Here is a 27606-nt window from a genome sequence, read left to right on the forward strand (position 1 = left end):
GTTTATGTTTTATTGTCATCTGCCTGGCAGCAGGCAGTCTGGGGGGCAAATGATGTCAGAGGGAAGACCTGACAGCAGAGTCAGTTAGTAGATGGCACTGTTGAGTACTGTCAAGCTGCCCCTGGGGATGGTAGGTACTTTGGATAAAACTATGCAAAGATGTTCACCAAAGATCAAAATATTTGTATGTCTCACATTACTTTTATTTTCTTTTTGTAGGCAATACGTTTCCTTAGGGGAACATTAAATTAATCAGTAGATGCTCTTTCTAATCATAGATAACTGGCATTTTCACAACATCTAGACAATTTCTCATTGTCTTAACTTTTTCACGTGTGATCACTTGCTGAAGTAGAATTCAAATACTGCTGCAAGGATTTTCATATTGTTCAACAAATCTTTTAAGAGTGAAAGGGCCCTTCATTTTTGGCTGGCTTATTTGGGGTTATAATTCTGAACCAGGAAATAGTTTTCATTTCATCTAGCATTTTGTCCAGAATTACTTTTTCTCTCTTTTAAGTCTTTCCTTCTCGTAAGGCTTTCCAATACAATTTTCCCATTAAGTATTATTACTAAAAGGAAAAAAAAGAAAAGAAAAACATTAATTTTCATATATTTCTATTTAAATTTCTTAAGTTGATTATAAATGGATGAGTGGTTAGATAGATAGAATATACCTGCTGCTGCTGCTAAGTCACGTTAGTTGCCTCTGTGCGACCCCATACACAGCCTCCTACCAAGCTCCTCTGTCCCTGGGATTATTCTCCAGGCAAGAACACTGGAGTGGGTTGCCCTTTCCTTCTCCAATGCGTGAAAGTGAAAAGTGAAAGTGAAAGTGAAGTCCTGTCCGACCCTCAGCGACCCCATGGACTGCAGCCTTCCAGGCTCCTCTGTCCATGGGCTTTTCCAGGCAAGAGTACTGGAGTGGGGTGCCATTGCCTTCTCCGAGAATATACCTAGATATACTTTATAGATAGAATCATAGGTTACCAAGGTTTCTTGATCTGTTGTGAAAAAATGGAAGCATTATCGAAGAAACTGACCATCTTAACAATTTCAAAAGTTATTTTATCCATATAATTGATTTTGACACTTGTCTACACTGATAATAAAGAGGCTATTAGTATAAACTAAAAGACCATGTTCTTTATTACTTCTACAAGGATTAGAATTGTCACAAATCCTCAATTTATTTAAATAATCTTGAAACTCTTTCAGTTATATAACATATCCTGATAAACCATGGGTTAAATTATTCAAGCTTCTAACTTGGGAGCATTACAAAACAAATCCATCTTATAGTCATTCATTTTGAATATTTTATGCAATAGCACAAAATGCATAACTTTTGCCAACTTACTGTATATTTTACTATACCAATATTTTAAAATTATGTGAATTTGTTCAAGATAGAGATAATTTAAATTAAACAACAATAATATTATTAGTACTAATAGTTCTCATCCCATGTACCAAGGTAGCAGCTAACCCAAAATTTAAATAACACAGTTTGAGGGGAGAAAAGTGTATTTATCCCCAAATCAAATTATGTTTCAGAATTCCATCAGTTCTGTACTAAATCATATTGTTTGACATGTTGGAGGATTTACGATATTTTGGGATGGGATATATAGCTTATACACATAAATGACTATGGAATAAGCAATACTTATTAAGTATACTGAACTTTGGCCTTGAGAAATGAAAGGTATAGTCATCTCAAGTAGTTTGGTTTGTTTAAGGGGAATCAGAAAAGAGTACTAAAAAAGCCTGCAGTGAGTATTATGATAGACAGGTGCTCCAGAAGCTACAAGAACTCTAGATTGAAAGAACAGGAAACTTCCTGAAAGATATGATACCAGAGCTGAATTTTAGACTATAATAATAATAACAATAACAATGCTACCAAAATACACTGATTGCTTACTATACAAAGTGATTTATTTATACTTTCTCATGTTATCCTTACACACTCTCATCATCTTCACATTTATGTAAAGATAAATGTACTGAGATACACTATTATTCTCACTTTATAAATGAAAATTAATAAACTGGGCTCAGTCATACAACTGATCAGTACTAAAGGAGTAATCCAGGTCTTGCTGACTGTTATCTTTAATCTCCTGAAGGATAGGTATGATTAAAACACAGAGGAGTGGAAAAGCATGGAGTAGGGGGGGACTTCAAGTAACTTAGAACGAGTGGACTCTTGGATAGACGAGGGAATAGGACAGAGAAATGAGGACAGAGGGCCGGGGTAGCTCCAAGAGAACACGGTCAGGAAACTGAATTGCATCTCACCAGCTACGGAGAACCAGGGAAGATATTAAGTCATGGAACCATCATTCAGTCAAAAAAGAATACTCAAGGGATAAAGGCTCTAACTTGATCAGATATTTGGATTGGAGGCGGGGGCTAGGAAGTAGTGGTGTTGTTCAGAGACAGGAAGTACAATAGAATAAAAAATGTGGAGGGGAAGCAAAGACCTGTGATTTGAAAATAGTTTGCCACTTATTTAGGTGGAGGTAGATATGGGGCTCACTTGTCTATGTTGACATAATGTATGTGCTGAGAGTGTATTAAAAATAAATGTTTAAAAAAGGAAATGATGGAACCATTTTAATAAAAATGACAAACTTTTGGACTTTAAATCTCAAAAAGAGCAGAAAACATTTTGAAGGTTTAAGATTACATATTCTGGGAGACAATACCTGTGGGCTTCCCTGGTGGCTCAGATGGTAAAGAATCAGCCTGTAATGCGGGAGACCTGGGTTCGATCCTTAGGTCAGGAAGATCTCCTGGAGAAGGGAATGGCTATCCACTCCAGTATTCCTGCCTGGAAAATTCCATGGACAGGGGAGCCTGGCGGACTATAGTCCATGAGATCGCAAAGAGTGGGACACAACAGAGCGACTATAGCATCTATACACACCTGTAGGAAAGGAATCAAGACAGTGATTTGACAAATCAACCCTCTATTTGGAGTTCCTTTATTAACCTAACAATTCTGTCACATTGATTACTTTCTATGTTATTCTAGGCTATAGACTCAGAAGTACATTCTATAGATGAGCAAAAACAAGAAAAGTAGGAAATTAGTTGAAACTCTGTAGAATTCTAATTAGTACATTTTATTTCTTTTATTTATTAATAGTATACTTTGCATATTATTGACATATTAAATTGAGCATTTTGCTACATTTTTCTATAAATTCTATTTCCAGTTTTATATGTGTGTTGTATACATATACATATATATCAGCAAATACTTTATTAAGTCCAGAAACCGGTTTATGACTTTACAGAAGCTGTGTGGCTTGGGTACTAAGAGGCAACTCAGTTGATACTTATCAAGAGTATTTTGTGGGCTGTCTTCAAAAAGGTGACAGCATTTTAAAACACTCAATTAACCTTTAGGAGAAGGAAATGGCAACCCACTCCAGTATTCTTGCTTAGAGGATCCTGTGGACAGAGGAGCCTGGTGGGCTGCTATCCTTGGGGTTGCACAGAGTCGGACACAACTGAGGCAACTTAGCATGCACGCATGCATTGGAGAAGGAAATGGCAACCCATTCCAGTGTTCTTGCCTGGAGAATCCCAGGGACAGAGGAGCCTGGTGGGCTGCCATCTATGGGGTCGCACAGAGTTAGACATGACTGAAGTGACTTAGCAGCAGCAGGAGCAATTAACCTTTAATGTGAAATAATTCACCTGGAGAGTTTGTTAAAATGTTTCCTTATTCAGTAATCTGAGGTGGGGCCTGAGAATCCTCTTTACTATCACAATCCTGGGTATTGCCATAGCTGTTGATCTGTTGCTCCTTCAATAGAAAGTTTTTAAAAAAAAAAAAATCAACATATATCAAACTGAGCACAATATAATTTGAAGTCAGTATTAACAGAATGAACAAAACACTGTGAAAGCCCTGAACTGCAGGTCTAGACTCATGCTTTGAAATAGGAGATTTGCACTTTTGCAGAAACCAGTGAATGGCTATGGACAGAATGTCCCAAAATCTTCTGAATACATTTCAAATCTTCAGCAAGAGGAATGTTCTTAAAGATTATTCTTAGGGTTCCCGGATGGTCCAGTGGTTAAGAATCTGTCCTACAATGCAGGGGACACCAGTTCAATCCCTGGTCCAAGAAGACCCCACATTCTGTAGGGCAGCTAAGCCCCTGTGCCACAACTAATAAGCTTGTACTCTAGAGCCTGGGAGCTGCAACTACCGAAGCCCATGCACCTGTAACTTGTGCTCTGCAACAGAAGCCACCTCAGTGAGAAACCCATGCACCACACCTAGAGAGTAGCTAGCCCCTGCACTCTGCAGCTAGAGAAAGCCTGCATGCAGCAACAAAGACCCAGCACAGCCAAAAAAAAAAAAAGATTCTTCTTTAAGAATTGGAGTTTTAGTAAATACACCCTTAAAAGTAGTGGTTTTATAATCTGCTACAAAAGGAAGTAACAGTTAAGAAATGAAAACCTCAACTAAGTAAATTATTTTGATGCTAAATCACTAAAAACAATGGAGCTAAATTTAGAAATAAGTGGCAACCCAAGAAAGGATGACAGAGACTCTTGGAAGTTTATCTATCCAAGGAATAGACCTTAATTCCAAATTGAGGACAAAAGGATTGTAGGACAAATCTAAAGACTGCCATGTGGCCAAGATTTCATGCATTTTTTCCCCTGCAACAGACATGGAAAGAAATAAGGCAAGAGGGATATGCTGTGTTTTTAAAGGCCAGCTGCAGGTAGAAGGAGGCCTGGTGAGAGGGCCTCTGAGGTCTTCGGCCTGTGTTGGCTGGAGGGTTGCAAGAAAACTAATTAAGGTAATTAACCCAGCAGCAGCTTTCACATAAAGGATAATTCAAGCAAACTGGAAATAGCTGGAAGTGGAGCCAGCTTTGATAAGCTACATGTAGGCTGTTAGTGCAAGTGCAAAGTAGACACAAGACAAACTAAAGCAGCAACTGGCATTGGGCATGGCAGGGAAGCAGAGCTGAGGAATCACACTCTAAAACATCATCTTTACTGACAGCCTTCTAATCAGATTCTCCATTTCCGTTCATTTAAAAATATACAATCACCATTCGTTAATCAGTCTTAGCAAAATCATATATATATATATATATATATATATATAAAGTATAGACACACATGTATACACGCATTTAGACACAGGTTTATTCTATTTTTATTTCTTCTAAATCACTCTTTTCTAAAAAACTGCTACATGGACGGTCAGAAGCACAGATGCTGAGTCTTTTTAAAATGGCCTAGAAAGCAAAGCACATGCTTTAATCTGATGTCTAGGATGCATTTTAAAAAATTGGATTGAAAAGGATTAGATTAGATTAGACCTTCTGGATTTAAAAATGTTAAAGCTCCATTTATGCTTTAACATAATCTCTTTCTACTCTCTGGAGCCATCAAGCAGAATGCAGTCTTGGGTAGCTTTTTTTATTATTATTAAATTTTAGACTTTTTTTTAAACATTCCACTTTCATATTTGTTATAGAAAGAAATCCTTAGAGACTAAGCTAAAAATTCTGTTGCCTTGCTGCTAAAGAGAATAGTGGATATGTATTCCTTCTTTTTTTTATGGTGACTTTTGTGTATTTGTACACACACTTGAATGTGAGTAACTAGTTTTTACATCCAAATAACAGTGCACACTTTTGAACACTGTGCATTTTTTGAAGTTACAGTTGCTAGAACACAAATTCTTTATAAAGCTTAAATAAAAAAAAAAACAATTATAGGACTTTGTACACTGTATCCCAATTTGACATACTCAACTCCAGTTTCTATAAATAAAAAAGATAAATAACTCTACATTTTCAAATTCCTGAGGTTCTGAAAATGGACTTGTTGCAGTTTTCATGAATCATAAAATAGAAAATACAATTATATTTGAAATTATGTAAAGTATTCTGAGGTGGCAATTTGAAAAATCTCCACATGAGCAATGCAAAACTCATTTGGCAGATATATTTTTATTTCTTAATATTTTATTGCTTCTCTAAAACTCATACACAAGCTGAGATTGACTTGTAAGCACTTGTAAGTTTTCTGCCCACTGCACTTGTTTTACACATCTCACAATAACTGTAATTACAAATGATCGATTATATTCATGTAGCTTCAAAGATGTAAGATTTATGGCTTATTCCAGGTAGAGAAGTGATATCATTTATCTAAGACTTAAACAACACTACTATCTAACAAAAAGTCCTGAGGACATTAACATACTACTTCTAAACTAAACAAATTATTTTAACTAAATTTTAAAAATTGCAACACGATCAATCTTAGCAAAGAGAATATTATTCCTTATTGTCCTCCATGTGAAGTTTGATAACCAGATGGTGTAGACACCACAGGGCTGCTTTATACCAAGACTCAAAGAAACTTTGAGTCAAAGACTTTATACCGACACTCAAAGAGCAGAAGCTTCTAGAACAGTATAATTGAGAAAGAAAATGAGTTTTTTCTTTTAGGAGGTTCTAAAATACATTTGGTTTCACCTTTTGAGGTCTGCTTTTGAGATTTAATAAAAACTTTATTCTTTTGAAGGGAAAAGGAGAGTCATACTCAATATTTCCTTTTGCACAATTTAAAAAGAATCCACTAGATTTTAAATCAGTTATAGTTTAATTTTTGTAACTGTGAGACAAAAGCTAGCACTTATCCTTCCTTTTCCATAACATGACATATCATGCCAATGGGTAATGAAATAGTTAATAAGAAAGATCTTCTTAACAAAAATATTCCAGCTAATAAATAGAAAAGAAATTATAGAATTAGTATATAACCTTTAATGAAAATGTGCTTCAGTCGTGTCCAACTCTGTGCGACCCCACAGATGGCAGCCCACCAGCCCCCCCCCCATCCCTGGGATTCTCCAGGCAAGAACACTGGAGTGGGGTGCCATTTCCTTCTCCAATGGCTGCTAGCATCACAAAATGAGAAATATCTAGTTATTGTGGTTCTCCTGATAAAATCCACAACACCACCAATGAAGGTTTTTTACCTCTTAAAAACTCAAACCTGAATCTGATCAAGCACTAGCTACCAATTTACAGTTATGGAGCATGTTGAACAGAACATGTTAAACAATATAGCTGGGTGGAGTCAACAAAATTCAGACTCTAGGAAACTCCTTATGGCAAACAACTCAGTTTCTTCAACAAATAAATTGCACGGAAGAGATAGGGGTTGGGGGAAAGGGAAAAGGAAGCAGGACAGAAGGAAAGAGAAAGAATGAAAGGGAACAAATTGATTAGAAGAGAAACTTAAAAACTACATTGGTTTTCCCAGTTGGTGCTAGTGGTAAGGAACCTGCCTATCAATGCAGGAGATCTAAAAGATGCCATTTCAATCCCTGGGTCTGGAAGATCCCCTGGAGGAGGTTATGGCAACCCACTCCAGTATTCTTGCCTGGAAAAATCCCATGGACAGAGGAGCCTTGCATAGGAGTCCATAGGGTCGCAAAGAGTCAGACACTAAGTGACTTAGCATGCATGCAAAAGCTATATTAACCAACTGCAAAATATGGACCTTATCTCCAACAAATACTCTGTAAAATTCTCAACCAGATGTGACAACTGTCAAATTTTTGAAAGTTGAAAAAATTGTTCTAATCTGAGAGGTATTTATTCTTACAATTTCACAAGGCTGCAAGTAAGTTTTCAGAAGTTTTTGTCTCTAGAAAAACAAGAGTCGTGATGTGTTTAATGAGGGTTTAAATTCAGCGACGTTTGACAGTCTTTGCCAAGTTTCAGAAGAGCCACACAACAGATCTTACAAAGAAGTCAGTATGTAACTGTCACTTTCACAAAACCAAGCCCTGACAACTTAGTAAGTTTGGGTCAACAAAAAACATTACACCAGATATTAGTAATGTTTCATCTAGCAGCTACGTGTGACCATAAATATGTTTCTTTCTTCCTGAGTTAGCCAGTTAGCCTTTCATGTAGTAAACTTCATTATTTTACATTTATAGAAAAATGAAGACCTAATATTTAGAACAATATCCGAGTTCTAACTCTTGGCAAGGAAAAACAATAGTAAGAATAAAGAAATATAATGAAAATAGTAAAATAGAAATCTAAACTGAAGATATATGAAAGTATTATATAATGTATATAAAGAATATAATAAAGAAGTATACTGTAAAAGGACAATAAAGTATTAAAATGATTACAATTTGTACAAGGTAAGAAAAAAATTTACAACAAAAACAAAGGAGAGAAATCCCAGAGAAATGGGAAATGAAATCCTCCCACAATACATTATTTTAAAAGGTACTTATTTCATTTGCAACTTGTATTTAAAGACCAGCAAGTAACACATTAAACACATTAAAAGGTACTTATTTCTTTGTTATTCCTATTTAAAAAATAGCCCTACTGTTAACATATAGATTGAATATGAATTTATATCATTAAATTGTACTTTTTTCTTAGCTCAGTGATTTACACTTTAAAAATATTTAGGTAAAAGAAAATGCAATCATTTTGTGTACTTTTGTATTTTATTCCTTAAAATGTTGATATCCAAGTCTTTTTTAAAGTACCCAAATCCTTAAAACCTCTGCTTCCAAAGAATGATTCAAGAAGGTTTTTGAGTATCCAATTAGTTCTTTGTCATAGGGACTTACTGCGTTTTCCATTTGACCACAGTGAAATAGGCTGATGTAAATCTCTTAACTATCCTAGGGATAGAACAGATTGTTATATAACTGATTTATGTAAGGATAACATTTTCTCTTCATCAGTATTAGAATGCATATAAATGCTGGGGATTGTTACCCTGAGATTATACTTACCTATGTAAATTAGGATGGCAAAGTCACTATGAAAAGCAATTTCAGATGCCCTGAATTGGAAAATAGTAGCAACAGTGTGTTCTAGGTACCCCAAACTTTTAAAAAATCATTTTGATATTGTAAACATCACTAGTTTTTGATAGACCTACTACCTAACTTTGTGAGCTCTAAATACTCATAGATGCAATATTTTCTCGTATTGGACTTATTTCTAGAAACTAAACTAGACCAACAAAACTGAACATTTCTTTCAGTAGGAGATAGAGTATTGTATAATTAACAGATAATTGTTTCTTTGCAAAAATCCTTTTTCTCTCTTTATTCAAAGACTAGCACAATTTCAACTCTTCTTTCTGCTGGATTTCCTTTGTATACTAGATGCAGGTATATTTTACAAAAGAAACCCCCCCACCACTGCATCCCTTAATTTCTTTACTGATATTAAGTAAATTTCATGTCCCTGTCCAAATTATTTATTTTCGGTCAATATACAGTATTAAATATTTTTTTCTTTTTTCACCCTATATTCACACAGACTACTTAATTATATTTTGCAATGGGAACATTTTTACTATGTTTATCATATTTTATTTCTTTTCTTACTAAAAGATAATATAATAGTAATTATATATTTCTGAAAAGTCCATAACGATTTTCAAACTATATTTGAAATTTCTTGTAGAAAGCATATAGTTGCATCCTGTTTAGGCTTGTTTTAAATTCACTTTACCAATGTCTGACTTTAAATTGGTATATTTAGAACGTGTGCAATTAATGTAATTATTGACTTGTTACAGTGTAAGTGTGCTTTTTGGGTTTTTTTTTTTTTTTCATTTATTTTCTTTTTACTGCCTTTCTGCTGGCTATTTGAGCATTTCTTTGTATTTCATCTCAATTTTCTATAGTGCTTCCGAGTGTTTTTTTTCAGATACTTTTTTAAGCAGTTGTGCTAGGTATGGTATTATACATACATAACACATTCTGAAGGAGATCAGCCCTGGGATTCCTTTGGAAGGAATGATGCTAAAGCTGAAACTCCAGTACTTTGGCCACCTCATGTGAAGAGTTGACTCATTGGAAAAGACTCTGATGCTGGGAGGCAATGGGGGCAGGAGGAGAAGGGGACGACCAAGGATGAGATGGCTGGATGGCATCCCTGACTCAGTGGAGGTGAGTCTGAGTGAACTCTGGGAGTTGGTGATGGACAGGGAGGCCTGGCGTGCTGCGATTCATGGGGTCGCAAAGAGTTGGACACGACTGAGCGACTGAACTGAACTGAACTGAACTGAACACAGTTCATTGGAAGGACTGATGCTGAAACTCCAATACGTTGGCCACCTCATGCGAAGAACTGACTCATTGGAAAAGATCCAGTGAGTGAATTGACTCATCGCACATGAGTTTGAGTGAACTCCGGGAGTTGGTGATGGACAGGGAGGCCTGGCATGCTGCCATTCATGGGGTTACAAAGAGTCGGACACGACTGAGCTACTGAACTGAACTGAAAACAGTCTACTTGTGCCAACATTTTATGATTTCAAGAAGCCTTAACTCTCTTTACTTCCATTACCCTCTCTTATTTATAACGTAATTTTTGTCTTAAATATTCCTTCTTAAAGAGACCCATATCACTCAGTGCTATAACTTTTGCTTCAACATAATCTAGAAAATTAAAGGGATAAAAGAAAGTCTTGTATTTACTTATGTTTTTGTTCTTTCCATCTTTCTTTCTCACTTTATAATTTTTCAAGATTCCTCCCTTTAGTCAGTGTTTTAGGGTAGCAATAAATTCTCTTATTAGTTTTCCTTAATCTTAGAATGTATTGACTTCCCCTTCATTTAAGTATATTTTCATTAAATACTGATTTTCAGTTTGACTGTTCTTTTATAACAGTATTGAATCTTGTGCCACTTCCTTCTGGGCCTCTTTTCTGATGAGAAATCCAGTTATTCAAATTGATTTTCCCCTATAGGGGGAAAAAAAGGTTTCAAGCTTTTTTCTCTTGTTTGACTATGCTGTGTCTTGGGATGGATTTATATGAGTTTATTTTGCTAGAGGTTCGACCACTTCTTGAATCTTTCAGTTTCTATTGCTTGCAATTTGGGGAAGTTTTCAGTCTTTGTTGTTTTGAGTAATTTTTTATTCCCTCTTTTTTTCTCTTCTCTTTCCAGGACTCCAAACATGAATGTGATCTTTACTTAGAACTTCACAGGATCCTGAGGCTCTATTTAATTCCTTTCCAGTCTATTTCCCATCTGTTGTTCACATTAAGTTCTATTGTTCTATCTTTAAGTTCACTGAATCTTTTCTGTATCCTCAGAATTATGCTGTTGAGCCCACCAATAATTATTATGATTATTTTGGTTATTTCATTTTTCAGTTCTAAAATTTTTATTTGTTTCTTCTTTGGATCTATTTATTAATATTTAGCTGAGACTTTAAAATTTTTCATTTGTTTCAAATATGTTTATAAAGCATTCTCCTTGTCAGATAATTATAATATCTACCTCATTTCAATTTTGGCATCTGTTGATTGTCTTTTCACATTCTAGTTTAAATTCTTCTGGTTGTTCACAGGACAAGTAATTTTCCATTGAAATCTGGGCATTTTGGTATATGAAGCTCTGAATCTCATATCAGTACTCTGTTAGAACAGATGCCTTTGACAATGTTCCTGTTGGGAGAATGGTATGCTGCTGCTGCTACTGTTAAGTCGCTTCAGTCATGTCCAACTCTGTGTGACCCCATAGACAGCAGCCCACCAGGCTCCCCTATCCCTGGGATTCTCCAGGCAAGAACACTGGAGTGGGTTGCCATTTCCTTCTCCAATGCATGAAAGTGAAAAGTGAAATTGAAGTCGCTCAGTCGTGTCCAACTCTTAGCGACCCCATGGACTGTATAGCCCACCAGGCTCCTCTGTCCATGGGATTTTTCAGGCAAGAGTACTGGAGTGGGTTGCCATTGCTGCTGAGATGGGGGAATGGTATACTGTTTTGTTAATATCTGCTGAGATGGGAAGTCCCTACTGTTATTCCATTGATACTACCTTGTCTGAGAGGAGCAGGAGTGTTTCATTACTGCTCTGTAAATTGCCTTCAGTGACCCAGGGGAGCATGGTCTCCTTACTGCTGGACGGTAGTGAAAGTCCTGACTCTTCACTGGGACTCCTCTGATACCACCCCAGGAAGTCTGAATAATGCTTCATTATTACTGGTTGAGGTAAAAGCTCAAGCTACTCACCCACTCTTCACTGACACCATAGACCTCCTTACCATCTGGCTAAGGTGCAAGTCCAGCTCCCTACTTGGTCTCTTCTAGCAGTACCTCATGGGGAGTTTAGGGTATTTCACTGCAGATTGGCAAAAGTGGAAGTCTAGGTTCACCCTGTGGCCTTTGTTGTTGGAGGTGGGAGTAGCATTCCCTTGTTTTTTATGGTGTTTAGCTAAATTTGAGTGGTCATCATCCAAAAGTTTTCTATCTTGCCAGGTTGCCCCTTTCCCAACCCTTTTACTAGGGAGATCAGAACTGTTCTCAATTTTTTTTCCCTACTCTTGTTGGCATTTCTGGGTTTTCAGTTTCTCCAGCACCCAGTATAAAACCTCAACATTTAGGGGAATATAGGGAAAAGATGCCCACAGAAGTCACTGTTGTTTCAGCACTCACATTTCAAGATCCTTAGCCAATCTGCTTGCTTCTTTCCACCTTTCAGAATTTTCTATTAAGTTCTGTTATAGTACTTTCATACCAAACTAAGGTGAAAGTGTTACTCTCTCAGTCATGTCTGACTCTTTGCCACCTCAGAGACTGTAGCCTGCCAGGCTCCTCTCTGTCCATGGAATTCTCCAGGCAAGAATACTGGAATGGGTAGCCCACCTCTTCTCCAGGGAATCTTCCCAACCCAGAGATCAAACCCAGGTCTCCTGCATTGCAGACAGATTCTTTACATTCTGAGCCACCAAGGAAGGCCACCCAAGTGACTAACCAAATTGAACTTCCTAGAATAGTGTGTTTGATTATTTTTTATACGATTGATAAATAACCAGATGTTATGAAGGATTGTAACTCAGAATAGTGAAGTGCAAGCTTTTGAGCAAGGATATCTGAGTTTGAATCGTTGATCTGTATCTTAAAAGATGTATGGCACTCATAAAATTATTTAATGCTCTGAAGCTAATTTTTCACACCTATGAAACAGAAATAATAATAACTGTTTAATTTGGTGGCTGTTCAATGCAACAATGCATTCAAGAATACAATATAAATGGACAGTGCCTGCTACAATAAATAAGAGCTATTATAATCTTGGCAAATGTGTTTCTCTTTTAAGGCATCCTGATAGAAAATGATAAATTAGTCCTTCCCAGAGTACTAATTGGTACTTTGCTGCCTAGAAATCGTAAAGAGGAACAAAGTTTCTTTGGAAAGTGTTTTCTTTTCCCTGATGCATCATAGGATCAGGTTATAGAAAGCATCTGAATTGTTTAACAACCAGGGGTTGCCACAGATGAGCACATTGCAGGCTCTGAAAACACATTTGAAAGTATCTTATATTTTGGCCCATGACTCACTCCTTGACATTAATTCTTCTCTATAAGGGATTAATGTACTCAAGAATCAATATGCTTTCAGACAGATCCTACATCAGTGAGTTTCTTTGCTGGTCAGTATTTTCATTATTAACAACTTATGTCAGCAATATTCCCTATTCGTCTAGTGGTATTTGAATTTATTCTCTCATTTTAGTCCTGATTGTTGAGCATTACTCTAAAGGTCTTTTATAACTTGATTTACCAAGAAAGCAGATTAGAAATCTATATGGAGACTCAGAGGCCTGCAAAGGGGAGCAATTAGGGAAAGTGTACTATTCAGCTTTCTTTTCCAAATACATAGGGTGAATATTTTAAGTTACTTTGTACTTCTTGAGGTTTGCATTTAAAAGACTATATTGTACAAATCCCCAAAGTATTGTAGTGACATTTATTTTTAGTCCTTTTTTTTTTTTTTTAACACAATGCTGCTGCTGCTGCTGCTGCTAAGTTGCTTCAGTCGTGTCTGACTCTGTGCGACCCCATAGATGGCAGCCCACCAGGCTCCCCCATCCTTGGGATTCTCCAGGCAAGAACACTGGAGTGGGTTGCCATTTCCTCCTCCAAGGCATGAAAGTGAAAAGTGAAAGTGAATTCGCTCAGTTGTGTCTGACCCTTAGCGACCCCACGGACTGCAATCTACCAGGCAATAGACTTCTGTTATCCTTTTCCCACTTGGATCCCATGTTTCAAACTATGGCCTTATTATAGTATGTATTTACCTAATCATTTTTTAATTATATTTGCACTAATCCTATTTTGTATGTTTTGACACTGTTTTTATATAATGCTTAAGAATATATGTTCTGGCCCAGATCTGAATTTCTAAATGCCATTACCCACTAAAAGAAATCACAATTCCTTGGAGAAGGGGCTGATTCTATGGCTAGGGAAAAGAAAGTCTGAGATGTGTCCAGAATATAATTTTGTTCCAGAAGGTAAAAAAGAGATCAAGGAATTAGAGGGTCTTGTAAAAATGACAGTAGAGTCCACTTAAAAGTTTTACCAGAGGCAAAATCTGAAACAACTAGAACATGAAATGACAAAATGAATTACAATATACTAATTTAAAAAATCCACAAGTTTACACTGGGAGAATATACTTGTATATATATTACAATATACTAATTTTAAAAGAATCCACAAGTTTACACTAGGAGAATATACTTATGTGTGTGTATATATATATATATATATGTATGTATGTATGTATATGCATAACTACAAATATATATATACATAAATGGGTAAATGAAGAAGCTCTTTGTTATGGTACACTTCTACCTAGTAAATATGGAATAAATGATATGTGTTATGGGCTCATTTGTGTCCTTCCCAAATTCATATGTTATATCCCCAAAACCCAGCATCCCAGAACATCACTCTATTTTGAGATAGAGTCTTTAAAGAGGCAATTAAGTTTCAATGGGTCTTTACAGTGGGCTTTAATCAAATATAACTGGTGTCCTTATAAGAAGAGATTAGGACACAGACGACCCAGACAGAGGGATGGCCATATGGTGATATGGATATGGTGGGAAGGTGGCCATCTGCAAATCAAGGGTTGAGACCTCAGATAAAACAAACCTACCTCCAGAACTGTGAGAAAATAGATTAGTTGTTTTAGCCACCAAGCCTGTGGAATTTTGTTACCACAGTCTTAGGAAAAAAATACAATAGATTTCTTAAATTTCCATTCAGTTCAGTTCAGTCACTCAGTCGTGTTCAACTCTTTGCGACACCATGGACTGCAGCATGCCAGGCCTCTCTGTCCATCGCCAACTTCTAGAGTTTACTCAAACTCATGTGTCCATTGAGTCAGTAATGCCATCCAACCATCTCATCCTCTGTCATCCACTTCTCTTCCTGCCTTCAATCTTTCCCAGTGTATCAGGGTCTTTTCAAATTAGTCAGTCCTTTGCATCAGGTGGCCAAAGTATTGGTGTTTCAGCTTCAGCATCAGTCCTTCTAATGCATATTCAGGACTGATTTCCCTTAGGATTTCCTTTAGGATTGACTGATTGTATCTCCTTGCAGTCCAAGGGACTCTCATGAGTCTTCTCCAACACCACAGTTCAAAAGCATCAGTTCTTCAGTGCTCAGCTTTCTTTATAGTCCAACTCTCACATCCATACATGACTACTGGAAAAACCATAGCTTTGACTAGACAGACCTTTGTTGGCAAAGGAATGTTTCTGCTTTTTAATATGCTGTCTAGGTTGGTCATAACTTTTCTTCCAAGGACCAAACGTTTTCTAATTTAATGGTGGCAGTCACCATCTGCAGTGATTTTGGAGCCCCCCAAAATAAAGTCAGTGACTGTTTCCCCATCTATTTGCTATGAAATAATGGGACTGAATGTGATGATCTTTGTTTTCTGAATGCTGAGTTTTAAGTCAACTTTTTCACTCTCCTCTTTCACTTTCATTAAGAGGCTCTTTAGTTCTTCTTTGCTTTCTGCCATAAGGGTGGTGTCATCTGTATATCTGAGGTGATTGATATTTCTCCCAACAATCTTGATTCCAGCTTGTGCTTCATCCAGCCCAGCGTTTCTCATGAGGTACTCTGCATGTAAGTTAAATAAGCGGGTGATAATATACAGCCTTGATGTACTCCTTTCCCTATTTGGAACCAGTCTGTTGTTCCATGTCCAGTTCTAACTGTTGCTTTCTGACCTGCATATAAATTTCTCAAGAGGCAGGTCAGGTGGTCTGGTATTCCCATCTCTTTAAGAATTTTCCTGAGTTTGTTGTGATCCACACAGTCAAAGGCTTTGGCATAGTCAATAAATAAAAATAAAATAATAATAAAAACATAAAAGTTGTTAGCATTGCCAAGAGAATGCACTTGTCATACAAACACCTTCTTCCAACAACACAAAAGAAGACTCTACACATCGACATCACCAGATGGTCAATACCGAAATCAGATTGATTATATTCTTTGCAGCCAAAGATGGAGAAGTTCTATACAGTCAGCAAAAACAAGACTGGGAGTTTACTGTAGCACAGACCATGAACTCCTTATTGCCAAATTCAGACTCAAATTGAAGAAAGTAGGGAAAACCACTAGACCATTTGGGTATGACCTAAATCAAATCCTTTATGATTATACAGTGGAAGTGAAAAATAGATTCAAGGGATTAGATCTGATAGGCAGAGTGCCTGAAGAATTATAGCCAGAGGTTCGTGACATTGTACAGGAGACAGGGATCAAGACCATCCCCATGGAAAAGAAATGCAAAAAGCAAAATCGCTGTCTGAGGAGGCCTTACAAATAGCTGTGAAAAGAAGAGAGACGAAAAGCAAACGAGAAAAGGAAAGATATACCCATTTGAATGCAGAGTTCCAAAGAATAGCAAGGAGAGATAAGAAAGACTTCCTCAGTGATCAGTGCAAAAAAATAGAGAAAAACAACAGAATAGTAAAAACTAGAGATCTCTTCAAGAAAATTAGAGATACCAAGGGAACATTTCATGCAAAGATGGGCACAATAACAGACAGCAATTGTATGGACCTAACAGAAGCAGAAGATATTAAGAAGAGGTGGCAAGAATACACAGAACTATACAAAAAGATCTTCACGACCCAGATAATCATGATGGTGTGATCACTCACCTAGAGCCAGACATCTTGGAATGTGAAGTCAAGTGGGCCTTAGGAAGCAAGCATCACTACAAACAAAGCTAGTGGAGGTGATGGAATTCCAGTTGAGCTATTTCAAATCCTAAAAGATGATGCTGTGAAAGGGCTGCACTCAATATGCCAGCAAATTGGAAAACTCAGCAGTGGCCACAGGACTGGAAAAGGTCAGTTTTCATTCCAATCCCAAAGAAAGGCAATGCCAAAGAATGGTTAAACTACCGCACAATTGCACTCATCTCACATGCTAGTAAAGTAAGGCTCAAAATTCTCCAAGCCAGGCTTTAGCAGTACGTGAACCATGAACTTCCAGATGTTTAAGCTGGTATTAGAAAAGGCAGAGGAACCAGAGATCAAATTGCCAACATCCACTGGATCATCGAAAAAGTAAGAGAGTTCCAGAAAAACATATACTTCTGCTTTATTAACTATGCCAAATCCTTTGACTGTGTGGACCACAACAAATTTCCATTATATAATAATAATAATTCAGGCAAGAATTATCAGTGAACCCACTGGGTCAAAGTCTAATGGTGAACACGTCTAAATGGTATTATTGTATGCCCTACATATTACTTATTAGTTCCAAAGGAAAAAAAAATAACTTTATACCAGAGAAACATGGCAGATACTTCAACCAAATGATCAATATTAACATGAGCCACAATAAGACAAACTGAGTCCCAGTGCCTCCTGCTGTGATTCACTGAGAAGGATACAGTTGTTAGGCATTCAGTACTCTTAAAACCATGTACTGTAACTTGAATTGAGTCATAAGGAAACAGTATGTAAACCTAAACTGACGAATAGTATGCAAAATACTATTTTGTGTTCTCCAAAATGACAATGTCATAAGAGAATCTGCCTACCAATGTGGGAGACTGAGTTTCGATCCCTGGCTAGGGGAAGATCCTCTGGAGAAGGAAATGTCAACCTGCCCCAATATTCTTGCCTGGGAAATCTCATAGATAAAGGAGCCTGGCAGGCTACAATCCATAAGCTCTCAAAAAGAGTCAGACACAACTTAGCAACTAAAAAACAACAACAACAAAAGTATGCAAACTACTGTTCTGTGTTCTCCAAAATTACAATTTCCTAAGAGAAGCAGAAAGACTGAAATCTTCTTGTAGATTAAAAGATTAATCTAGAACAGAAAAAAAATGTTTATGGATGACTGGTAAAAGTAGTAATTTGGACTACACATTAGATGTAATGTATCTGAAGTTCTGAATTGATAATTATACAGTGATCATAAAAGAAAATGTTCTTCTTAGGAGACGCCTATTGAAATACTTGGGAGTAAAGGAGCATAATATATAAAGTGCTCTCAAATAGTTCACCAGTATTATATATAATATGCATAAATACATAGTAAATAATACTACTGAGATATATATATATATATATATATATATATATATATATATATAAATGTGGCAAAATTTTAATACCTTGAGAATCTAGGTAAAAGATATTTTTGCATTTCCCTTATAACTTTTCTGTATGTTTTATGATTTTTTCCCCAAATTCCAAAGTTAAATTTTATGCCCTGGATAGAGATATTTTAAGTCAAATTTCTGGTTTTGTTACTTACAGTGTGACACTGGGCAATTTATTTAAATTATTCAAACCTCATATTTCTAACATGTAAAGCAAACTAATATAGTACTGTTTTTGCAGTACTGTGAAGATTAAAGACAATACCAACAAATGTCTCATCAGGATATCTAGAACTGAGTAACCTCTCAAAAATACTAGTTGAAATTAATGCCATCTTGACCCATTATAGAATAGTAATCCATCCACTTCAATTATTTAAAATAAAAATGGAAGTTTAAGCATCAAAGTCTACTTACTGTTACTAGTTGCTCAGTTTGAGCTCTTACCAAAGACAAGTCAAATAGTATATCAGGCATACCAACTCAAGCTCTGTAACTCATTAATATGAGGCTCCAGTCAGTACCTGGGTTTCCCAATGAAGTACCAGAGTTTTCTATTCTCAACAAATAAACTGCAGATATTCAGTGTTTCAAATAAGTTTTCCCTCAAGGATTTGACATAATATCCAAACTAGAGATAAGGGAAAAGAAATTTTACTTTGATCTGTTTACATTCAGTTTTCTCTAATAATCCTAATTTTAACCTTCACAGAATCCAGAATTAGTGTCCTAAGAACAATGAGGCATTCTGGACTGTATTAATGAAATAAGAATAGTAGTTTACCAAATAGAAATAAAACAAGAAAGAATTCTTGCACTTATACTAGCAACAAAACTGAGTATATTTCCTTTTTCCATTAGTGGTGAAGAAAATATCTTGGCAGGAGGCAGTGTGCATATTTGTATGTAGAAGCATATAAAAGGTTCAACCTTAGAGAGTGGAATTCCAGGTAAAACAGTCTTGTTTAGACAGGGGTGAAGTGGTGGCACAGACTGACATCTCTGGTTTAGTCCCTTAACTGAAAGAATTAAATTTAATGGAAAGATTATATAGATCTTTATGAAATTAAAAGACGCTTACTCCTTGGAAGAAAAGTTATGACCAACCTAGATAGTATATTCAAAAGCAGAGACATTACTTTGCCGACTAAGGTCCGTCTAGTCAAGGCTATGGTTTTTCCTGTGCTCATGTATGGATGTGAGAGTTGGACTGTGAAGAAGGCTGAGCGCCAAAGAATTGATGCTTTTGATCTGTGGTGTTGGAGAAGACTCTTGAGAGTCCCTTGGACTGCAAGGAGATCCAACCAGTCCATTCTGAAGGAGATCAAACCTGGGATTTTTTTGGAAGGAATGATGCTTAAGCTAAAGCTCCAGTACTTTGGCCACTTCATGCTAAGAGTTGACTCATTGGAAAAGACACTGATGCTGGGAGGGATTGGGGGCAGGAGGAGAAGGGGACGACCGAGGATGAGATGGCTGGATGGCAACATGGACTCAATGGACATGAGTCTGAGTGAACTCCGGGAGATGGTGATGGACAGGGAGGCCTGGCGTGCTGCGATTCATGGGGTCGCAAAGAGTCGGACACGACTGAGCGAATGAACTGAACTGAACTGAACTGATAATATCTTTGGGGGCTTCCCTGATCCTGATGATTCAGAGGGTAAAGCGTCTGCCTGCAATGTGGGAGACCTGAGTTCCATCCCTGAGTCAGGAAGATCCCCTGGAGAAGGAAATGGCAACCCACTGCGGTACTCTTGAAGCCTGGTAGGCTACAGCCCTGGCAGTCACAAAGAGTCGGGAACAACTGAGCGACTTCACTTTATAATACCTTTAAATAGATATAAAGATATATATATATAATATCTTTAGATAGATATATAAATAACCATAAACAACAGCATTTTGAGCTATTTTAAGAGAAGCAACTATGAAATTAACCTATGAAAAAGTGAAGTGGAAGTGTTAGTGGCTCAGTTATGTCTGACTCTTTGGGATCCATTGGCTGCAGCCCACCAGGCAACACTGTCCATGGAATTCTCCAGGCCAGGATACCGAGTGGGTAGCCTTTCCCTTCTCCAGGGGAACTTTCCAATCCAGAGATCGAACTCAGGTCTCCTGCATTGCAGGCAGATTCTTTACCGCCTGAGCCACACCAGGGAGGCCTATACTAATATATAAAAGACTGACTGTCTTAACAATCTCCAAGAAGAACATGACCTTTCCCACTAAAAGTTAAATTTCTGGCATCAGAGGCACATGTCATAGTCATCTTATTATACTTTGCAGCACTTAACAGAGTGTCTTACACATATTAGATACTCAATAAATACTGTTTGAATGAACAAAAGTCATAGCTGTAATTTTGGAATATGTAACAAAGTAAGGTAAGAAATTTACAGAAATATGAGAAAATTTGTGTAATGAAAAAAGTTGACTTGGAAAGCACTTTCTCCAATTTTATCTTCATCATTTTATTTTTTTCTTTTTTTAAATATAAATTTATTTATTTTAATTGGAGGCTAATTACTTTACAATATTGTATTGGTTTTGCCATACATCAACATGAATCTGCCACGGATGTACACATGTTCCCCATCCTGAACCTCCCTCCCACCTCCCTCCCCATACCATCCCTCCGGGTCATCCCAGTGCACCAGCCCCAAGCATCCTGTATCCTGCATCGAACCTGGACTGGTGATTCATTTCATATATGATATTATACATTTTTCAATGCCATTCTCCCAAATCATCCCACCCTCTCCCCCTCCCACAGAATCCAAAAGACTGTTCTATACGTCTGTGTCTCTTTTGCTGTCTCGCATACAGGGTTATCATTACCATCTTTCTAAATTCCATGTATATGCATTAGTATACTGTATTGGTGTTTTTCTTTCTGGCTTACTTCACTCTGTATAATAGGCTCCATCATTTTATTCTTTACTTCATTCAGGAAGGTGAATCTATCTCAACAAAACATACAATGTATACCTTGTCCCATGCATTTGTGGTTTAGTGAGGCCTGTTTTCACCATCTAATGATACTTCAACAAGTGCAGTTCACAGAAGACCTACACCACAGAATCAATGGAAAATTATACTGATGGAGTACTGAACACATCATTAGCAATAGAAGTACATTCCTGTTACCATTGTTAGCAATACAGTTTGAATGAACACACTTACATTTGCAAATGAAGAGATGATGTATATGTGTATATATACATATTTATGAAGTGACAGATCAATTAATATTTATGAACATATTTCCAATGATTCAACACACTAGTCAATCGCAGAAAAACACGATCCCATTTTTTACGATAAAAGGGATTCTTTTTTGCTCTTATTTTATAACCTACATCTTTAGTTCCCACAGATATTGTTTTATTAACTGTCCTGAAAAAAGTTTCAAACCTCCAGCAGCTGGTACTAAGCTTTCTCTGCTACTGAATGGCATATAGGACTATTAAAAACATAAAACAAGACTTGATTTTCACTGGGTTGGTAAAACAGAGGAAAGAATTGAATCACTGAAGTTCTGTTTCTTGAGCTGCCAGATTTTCTTTCTTAAGAAATCTTTGAAAAAATGTTTATAGGTGACTTTATTGATATTTTAGCATATTCATTCCCCTGCCAATAACATCTTTAAGTGTAGCAAAGTATCATGTTCAGTTTTATCTTCTAACTGCCATTCCCCATGGCAATTAGCATTCAGAAATCATTTCTATGCTGTATATTAAATCATGAACTACAATCTCTATCCTGTCTCATCTTCCAATGTCCATTATTATTTCATATATTATACTTCATTGCTGTTCAGTCACGAAGTCATGTCCAACTCTTTGTGAACCCATGGACTGCAGCACACCAGGCTCCTCTGTCCTCCACTGTCTCTTGGAGTGTGTTCAAATTCATGTCCATTGACTTGGTGATGTTATCTTACCATCTCATCCTCTGCCACCCCCTTCTCCTTTTGTCTTCTATCTTTCTCAACATCAGGTTCTTTTCCAATGAGTTGGTTCTTCCAACCAGAAGATAACTGATAAAGTGGATAAGGTATTGGAGCTTCAAAAAAAGTACTTCCAATGAATATTCAGGGTTGATTTCTTTTAGGATTGACTGGTTGGATCTCCTTGCAGTCCAAAGGATTTTCAAGAGCCTTCTCCATCATCACAGTTTGAAAATATTAATTCTTTGGTACTCAGGCTACTTTATGGCCTAACTCTTAACATTCACACAAGGCTACTAAAAAAACCATAAATTTGATATGGACCTTGTCAGCAAAGTGATGTTTCTGTTTTTTAATACACTGTCTGGGTTTGCCATAGCTTTCCTTCCAAAGGGCAAGTGTACTTTAATTTCATGGCTGCAGTCACCATCCAGAGTAATATTGGGCCCAAGAGAATAAAATCTGTCACAGCTTCTACTTTTCCCCTCCTATTAGATGGGATGCTTTTTCTGACTATTAGATGGGATAGTTTCCCGAATGTTGAGTCTCAAGCCAGCTTTTTCACTTCCCTCTTTCAACCTCATCAAGAGGCTCCTTAGTTCCTTTCTGGCATTAGAGTAGTATCATCTGCATTCTGAGGTTATTGATGTTTCTCCAGGGACTCTTGCTTCCAGCTTGGGATTCATCCCGCCCATCATTTCACATTATGTGCTCTGCATTTACGTTAATAAGCAGGGTGAACATATACAGCTTTGTCCTACTGCTTTCCCAATTTGGAACCAGTCTGTTGTTCCAGGTGAAGGTTCTAACTGTTGCTTCTTGACCCACATACAGGTTTCACAGGAGACAGTAGGCTGTCTTGTATTCTCATCTCATTAAGAATTTTACTACTTTGTTGTGATTCACAGAAAAGTTTAGTATAGTCAACAAAGCAGAAGTAGATGTTTTTCTGGGCTTTTTCTAAGATTCAATGGATACAGGCAATTTGATCTCTGGTTCCTCTGCCTCTTCAAAATCCAGCTTGTACATCTGGAAGTTCTCAGTTCACATCCTGCTGAAGCCTACCTTGAAGGATTTTGAGTATAACCTTACTAGCATGTGAAATGATCCCAGCTGTACAGTGCGGGGGGCGCTCCGCAGAAAGAGAGAGGCAGTGGAACTTCCCTCAGCAAAGCCGAGGGGTCCCGAGGAGAGGTGAGCCTGCTGTCCGCCAACCCAGCCCCTCGGTGAGTGAGAGACAATCAGATGCAACAGAGGTTCCGTCTGAGCAGTTCTGCTTTATTGCCACAAACTCCTGGTTTATATAGGCAAGCAAGGGGGTTTTGCGAGGGACTTTCTATAGTTGCACCAATCATGTTAAAGGTCAAATTGTAATATGCCATAGTTGCACCAATCACGTTAAAGGTCAAGTGGTCATGCGCTTCATTGTAACAGGAGTCTATGGTGATCACACACTGTCCACGTGCACGGAAATCAAGAGAGCCAATCAAAAACTTTAACATAGACCACGCCCTTATCTCTTCCTCCGATGCCGTCTTAGTTTCTGACCGCAAAAGCTAGCCCTTTTTTAAGGTTTCCCACGTAGGCCCCCACATCTCCCCCTTTTTTATTTCATTTAAGCCCTCAAGACATTTGTATTGATGTTCTGTAGAGCAAGGCGTAGAGCTGTAGGTGGCCAACCTCCAGCCTCACCAGCCCCTCTCGCAGCTGTGCCTGTCTTAGGTTGCCCTCCTCTGAGTGTCTTACCCATCATTGGCTATCCAGCCACCTCTTGGGGGCTAGGCGGAATCTCTCTAGATGATGGGCATCTAGAACTCTTTTATTTATCTGTCTCGGTTAATCTCTTGAAGGGCTAAATTAATCCAGGGGTTTTGTGGGTGCCCAATGTGGGGCTCCTTTTCCATGACCTGGGCAAGCATAACTATTTTTTACTGTAAATGCCTATTGCGGGCTGTGAGATTTTTTACCTTTTACATTACAACAAGCAGAATAACAAAAACAAGCAAATAGAAGGCATTTCTAAACCAGGTAAATGGACTTTGTACCCAGTCCCATAAGTCCATTGCTCCCTTTTTCACCTGTTAGAGTCTCATTTAACACTGGAAAAGCTGTCAGACAAAAGCTGGGGTATCTCACATCGCAGTCTATGCACGCCAAGACACTCAACGTCTTGATTGCTCTGGCGTGGAGATCAAGCTGTTGTTGGAGTCCCATTATTGCGGATCTCAGGTGTTCGACCTGGTTTGAAATCCTTGAGCAGAGGCAGTGGATATGTTGTTTATAACCTCGATGGTCTGATCTTGCTGAACTCCCAGCACGGATGCTGACACTGTTGTACCCTCATGGTTGATGGCCTTGTATGTCAAACCCAGTTTTCAAAGATTCTAAAAACTGTTGCACAGCCGTGGCAATGATGAAGGTCAGCAAGGAGAGGATAGGTAATCCGACAGTCACCAGGAGCAGTGTCCACCAGGGTTGCCGCATCGGTGATCTGAAAGGAAAGAAAAGATCGCCTCAAGAACTTTTTGTTCTTGGGCTCAATATGTGAGTGTCTCTTTAATCTGTGTCACATTTTGAGATTTGACCTCTCTCTTGTGGTGTAAATTTAAGATTCCTTGCTGGCACCCATATAGGGCTGGGGTCCCCAATGGGGAATATGCATCCGAATCCTCTTCCCATTGTAAGGAGTGGATCGGGCCCCTTCCACTGGCCAGTGATGGGGAAGGCCCAACGTCGCAAAACATTGTAAAAAATGGCTTTGAGGATGTTTTGCTTTTTCTCCTGTGTGGGCAGTAGCCCAACAGGCATGAGAGTAAGTGTCAATAGACACAAAAACATACTTAAGTTTTCCAAAAGGGGAATAATGGGTCACATCAGTTTGCCACAGCACATTGGGTTTTAGCCTTCGAGGGTTTACTCCTGGGGGCTGTAAAGGCAGTACTTGTAAATAAGGAAGACAGGATTTACAGTATGTATAATTTTCTTTAATTCTCTAATAGGGATCTGTGGAAACCTTTTATGTAGCCCTCTCCAATTTATGTAAGATCGTGAAGATCATAGCCATCTTGTAAGTTACAAGCTTGGATTGTAAGGGAGGCCACTCTATCAGCCAGGGAATTTCCCACTGAAAGCAATCCAGGTAAATTTTGATGACCCCTAAGATGGTGTACATAGATGGGGTTAACCCGTTCAAGTAACAGGGTACAGGCTTGTATCATAAGGGGAGTAATAGGATTGTTATCTAGCCGTATGTGAGAATTTAGCAATCCTGGAAGCAAATTTACTACATAAAGACTGTCAGAAAACAGATTCATGGGTTCAGGGACTTTTGTGAGCACCATGACAACAGCAAATAATTTTTTAAACTGTGTGGACCCCTCTGCAAGGTTTTTTTAGGCAGCCAGGCATATGGCCCGTACCTGATCTGTATAAGGAGCAAGAATGGTGGCCTGTTGAGGTCCCGTACTCCATTGATCGGCTGTCCATGACAACATCCCGAAAGTCACCAGGATAGCAGGGTTGGCAGCTTGATTTCTTTCTGCCTGAGCATGACACTCTTCCTTGAAAAAGGCACACCATTTGATATAGGTGTTGCTGGGAAGCACTGCCTTACATAGCATCTTCCAGTCTTGGGTCGTACAAGGTTGATGAGCCAGGCCCTGAAGAATAGTTTCTGCCCACGGGGAGTTCGGGCCATCCTCTGCCACTGCCTTTTTGAGCTCTTTTAAATCATTGGCCTCCCAGGGGTAGCAGGCTGCCGGCCTATTCCCCGCCCCCGGGTTAACATTTACAGGAAAGGCTTGAGTTGGGCCGGTAAAGGGCAGCGGGGATCCCCAAGGGTCCCCAGGATAGGCTCTCCCCCTCCAAGGTGACCTCATTGTCTTTCCCACCCAAGGTGCTCCCAAAACTTCCTCAAATAGGGGAGGCAGGGAGGGACACAGATCTCTCCCCTGGGCTCCCGGTCCCGAGGCATAAGAGGAGTCTCTATTCTCTTCCACCCCTTTATTATCCCCAAAACGCTCCCATGGCCCACTATTTGCTCCAGAGTCTTTATCCCCTACAGTCTCTTTTGCTATATTTTGGTCCAACATGACTCGTTCCTCATCTAACTTTTCCCATTGTTTCTGATTTTGAATTGGGGGCACCCGTATCAGTGACATGCTCCTCGCTCCATGAAAAGCAGAGCTTGAGGGCTGAAATGGTCAAACAGAACCCTAAGGGGGGCTCCTCACCATGTTGAACCTCTCACTGCCTAGCAAGGGTTTTTACTCGATCCCAAGCGTCCCAAGAGAACAGATTAGCCGAAGCAACCCAGGTGGCCAACCGTACAATGGTCCCCCAGACCTTAATGGCCTGAGCATCAGAAATCTCAAGTCCCCTGCTTATGAGCATATATCTCAGTGCCCTGAGTGCAGGCTCATCAGATTTCCCGATGTTATTTCCCATGCTGCCGAGAGAGAATAGAAAGAAAAGTCACTGAGGACAACCACCAAAAATCCTACCGGGAGTGGTGGTGGCCAGAAAGTTGGGCTTGTGGTATGCTTTTGAAACTGTTTATGTCCCTGCATCATTGCACGGAAGTTTTCTTGCTGGGGCGGGCACCCTAGAGGTTTCTAGCCCATTCCGTGACCCCCTTATCCTGTCACGGGAGTCTTCAAGTGGCAGGCGCCCTAATGGCCGTTAAGTGCCTGACCCGTGCCCACAGGGAGATTCTAGGCCACGTCCTCAGTTAAGAAAGATTAAAGGGGAGTTTCACCCAGTCGGGCTCTAGTTACTGAGGCTCACTTGTTGTGGGGCCTTCAAAGTCCGCCAGAGAGTGGCCGTAGCCAGGACTTATCAATTGCCTCCACAACCATTCGCCTGTTCACTGAAACTCCAGAAAAAGGAATTAAGGACAGATCAGAAAAGAAGAAAAGAAGGAAAATAAGTCAGGAGAGTTTTTTGCCACTTCCCTCAAAGCAGAGGGGGGCCCATCTTGAAGTCCAGCTTACCTCAGGCGATACTCCTCTAAAGCGGAGCTCCGCACTGCGACCAGCCTAGGGTCCTTCGTCGCTCCTTCTTTCAGAGCCGCACGGTGACACCACCTCCATCCGTCTGCTTCGTGCCCCACATTGGGCGCCAGTTTCTGGGGGGGGTCCTCCGCAGAAAGAG

Source organism: Oryx dammah, unplaced genomic scaffold (genome assembly GCF_014754425.2).
Source record: "Oryx dammah isolate SB20612 unplaced genomic scaffold, SCBI_Odam_1.1 HiC_scaffold_20, whole genome shotgun sequence".
Lineage (NCBI taxonomy): Eukaryota > Metazoa > Chordata > Mammalia > Artiodactyla > Bovidae > Oryx > Oryx dammah.